The 3,728-nt window shown below is 47.7% G+C and overlaps 1 protein-coding gene across 1 annotated transcript in view; it reads left to right on the top strand.

Moving 5' to 3' along the window:
- Window positions 1-3,728, top strand: part of PPP1R12B (protein phosphatase 1, regulatory subunit 12B) — a 119,716-nt gene that overhangs the window by 50,174 nt on the left and 65,814 nt on the right. The gene's annotated exons all lie outside the window — the stretch shown is intronic.

Consider the following 3,728-nt stretch of genomic DNA (forward strand, 5'->3'; position numbering starts at 1 on the left):
TTGCATTTCTTTTCCATGGGGGTGGTCTTGATCCCTGTCTCCTGTACAATGTCACGAACCTCATTCCATAGCTCATCAGGCACTCTATCTATCAGATCTAGGCCCTTGAATCTATTTCTCACTTCCACTGTATAATCATAAGGGATTTGATTTAGGTCATACCTGAATGGTCTAGTGGTTTTCCCTACTTTGTTCAATTTAAGTCTGAATTTGGCAATAAGGAGTTCATGGTCTGGGCCACAATCAGCTCCCGGTCTTGTTTTTGCTGACTGTATAGAGCTTCTCCATCTTTGGCTGCAAAGAATATAATCAATCTGATTTCGGTGTTGACCATCTGGTGATGTCCATGTATAGAGTCTTCTCTTGTGTTGTTGGAAGAGGGTGTCTGTTATGACCACTGCATTTTCTTGGCAGAACTCTATTAGTCTTTGCCCTGCTTCATTCCGTATTCCAAGGCCAAATTTGCCTGTTACTCCAGGTGTTTCTTGACTTCCTACTTTTGCATTCCAGTCCCCTATAAGGAAAAGGACATCTTTTTTGGGTGTTAGTTCTAAAAAGTCTTGTAGGTCTTCATAGAACCATTCAACTTCAGCTTCTTCAGCATTACTGGTTGGGGCATAGACTTGGATTACTGTGATATTGCATGGTTTGCCTTGGAAAGGAACAGAGATCATTCTGTCGTTTTTGAGATTGCATCCAAGTACTGCATTTTGGACTCTCTTGTTGACCATAATGGCCACTCCATTTCTTCTGAGGGATTCTTGCCCGCAGTAGTAGATATAATGGTCATCTGAGTTAAATTCACCCATTCCAGTCCATTTCAGTTCGCTGATTCCTAGAATGTCGACATTCACTCTTGCCATCTCCTGTTTGACCACTTCCAATTTGCCTTGATTCATGGACCTGACATTCCAGGTTCCTGTGCAATATTGCTCTTTACAGCATCGGACCTTGCTCCTATCACCAGTCACATCCACAGCTGGGTATTCTTTTTGCTTTGGCTCCATGCCTTCATTCTTTCTGGAGTTATTTCTCCACTGATCTCCAGTAGCATATTGGGCACCTACTGACCTGGGGAGTTCCTCTTTCAGTATCCTATCATTTTGCCTTTTCATGCTGTTCATGGGGTTCTCAAGGCAAGAATACTGAAGTTGTTTGCCATTCCCTTCTCCAGTGGACCACATTCTGTCAGATCTCTCCACCATGACCTGCCCGTCTTGGGTGGCCCCACGGGCATGGCTTAGTTTCACTGAGTTAGACAAGGCTGTGGTCCTAGTGTGATTAGATTGACTAGTTTTCTGTGAGTATGGTTTCAGTGTGTCTGCCCTCTGATGCCCTCTTGCAACACCTACCGTCTTACTTGGGTTTCTCTTACCTTCGGCGTGGGGTATCTCTTCACAGCTGCTCCAGCAAAGTGCAGCCATTGCTCCTTACCTTGGACGAGGGGTATCTCCTCACCGCTGCCCTTCCTGACCTTCAACATGGGATAGCTCCTCTAGGCCCTCCTGTGCACGCGCAGCCACGGTGTGGGTTTGGTCCTCCCGGCCACCGCCCCTGGCCTCGGGCGTGGGGTTGGTCCTCCCGGCCAACAGGCCTGGCCTTGGGCGTGGGGGCATGGGGTAGCTCCTCCCGCCAGCCGCCCCTGGCCTCGGGCTTAAGGGCGTGGGGTATCTCCTCCCGGCCGCCACCCCTGACCTCAGACGTGGGGTAACTCCTCTCGTCACTGCCCCTGACCTCGGATGCTCAGAAAATAAAGGGTATCTCCTCTCGGCCGCCCCCCACGACCTCGGACATGGGGTAGCTCCTCTTGGCCGTCGCCCTTCAGGTATGGGGTCCTCCCGGCTTCTGCCCCTGACCTCGGACGTGGGGTAGCTCCTCTCGGCCGCGCTTAGCATGCCCGTCGCTGCCGCCTGTGATTTAGCGCGCCTGTCGCAGCGACTTTAAGTTGAAACCAGTGCTCGTTTACCATTTCGGGAATCTAGGGCTCCGAAGAGTTATGCTGTGTCTACCCTGCCTGTGCTCTGTGCAGGAACAAGAAAGCCTAGATGCCAGCACTTCTGTTGACAGAAAGTTTACTGAACTTTTTAAGTTCATCGCTGAGACCTACTGCCCAGAAAATAAAGATTCAAAACCTTGCTGCTCACTGACGGTGCGCTGGGCGCCACCCGAGAGCGCTGGTGCAGGTGGACGGTGGGATCCATGCAGTTCACGCCTGAAAACACGTCTGTCCTGCAGCCTGGGGGTCAGGGAGTGATTTTGACTCTCTGGCATATTGTTTAAGAACTACATTTCATAAGGCTGTAGCTGCCACAGACAGTGAGTCCTCTGATGACCTGGGCAGAATCAGTTGAAAACTCTCTGGAGAAGACTCACCAAGAACGTTTGTGACTCGTGAGGAGAGATCAAAATATCCACCTTAGCAAGAGTTTGGAGGAAGTAGATCCCAGCCCTCATGGATGAGTTCAAGGGATCCAAGACTTGAGTGGTGAAGGAGCTGCACAGGAGAACTAGGCTGAGAAGGGGAGCCTGAAGCTGGGACAGAATTGCTGCCTCTCGTGATAAAGCTTGAAGGGTGAGGATTTGCTTCTTGTGGATGAGAAGCGTCCATCTGCAGATGAATGGATAAAGACGGTGTGGTACATATATACATGAAATAAAACTCAGCCATAAAAATGAGATGGTGCCATTTGCAGCAACAGGGATGTAACTAGAGATTGTCACAGTAAGTGAAGTTAGCCAGACGGAAAAAAGACAAATGCCATGTGATATCACTAATATGTGGAGTCTTTATAAAAAAGATACAAATGAGCTTACATATAAAACAGATAGTCACAGACATAAAAACAAACTTACTGTTACTAGAGGGAAAATAAGGGTGGTAAATTAGAAGTTTGGGGTTATATACACACTACTACTACACATAAAATAGATAAACAGTAAGGACCTCCTGTATCGCACAGGGAATTGTGCTCAGCACCGTAATAGCCTGAAGAGAAAGACTGAAGAAGAACAGATGGAGTTATGTGTATAACTGATCACCTTGCTGTACCCCTGAAACCAACAGAACATTGTACATCAAGTGTTGTTGTCCAGGCGCTCAGTCGTGTGCGACTCTTTGCGCCGCTGTGGACCGCAGCGTGCCAGGCTGCCCTGTCCTTCACTGTCCTTCACGGGAGCTTGCTCAGACTCCCATGTCCGTCAAGTCAGTGATGCCATCTGGCCATCTCATCCTTTGTCGTCCCCTTCTCCTGCCCTCAGTCTTTCCCAGCATCAGGGTCTTTTCCAATGAGTCGACTCTTCACATCAGGTGACCACAGTATTGGAGCTTCAGCTTCAGTCCTTCCAATGAATATTTAGGATTGATCTCCTTTAGGATGGACTGGTTGGATCTCCTTGCAGTCCAAGGGACTCTCAAGAGCCTTCTCCAACACCGCAGTTCAAAAGCATCAATTCTTCAGCGCTCACCTTTCTTCACAGTCCAACTCTCATATCCATACGTGACAACTGGAAAATCAGCTGTACTTCAATTTAAAAAATAAAATATTTTTTAAAGTTTTTTTTGCAATGGAATCTACTCCTGGTGAAGAAGCTGTGGAGACTTTCAAAGTGACAAGAAAGTATTTAGATTATTACATAAATTTAGTTGATAAAGCAGTGGCAGGATTTGAGAGGATTGACTCCAGTTTTGAAAGAAATTCTGCTGTGGGTGAGATGTTGTCAAACAGCAT

This window comes from Bison bison, unplaced genomic scaffold (genome assembly GCF_000754665.1).
Source record: "Bison bison bison isolate TAMUID 2011002044 unplaced genomic scaffold, Bison_UMD1.0 scf7180017864524, whole genome shotgun sequence".
Taxonomy (NCBI): Eukaryota; Metazoa; Chordata; class Mammalia; order Artiodactyla; family Bovidae; genus Bison; species Bison bison.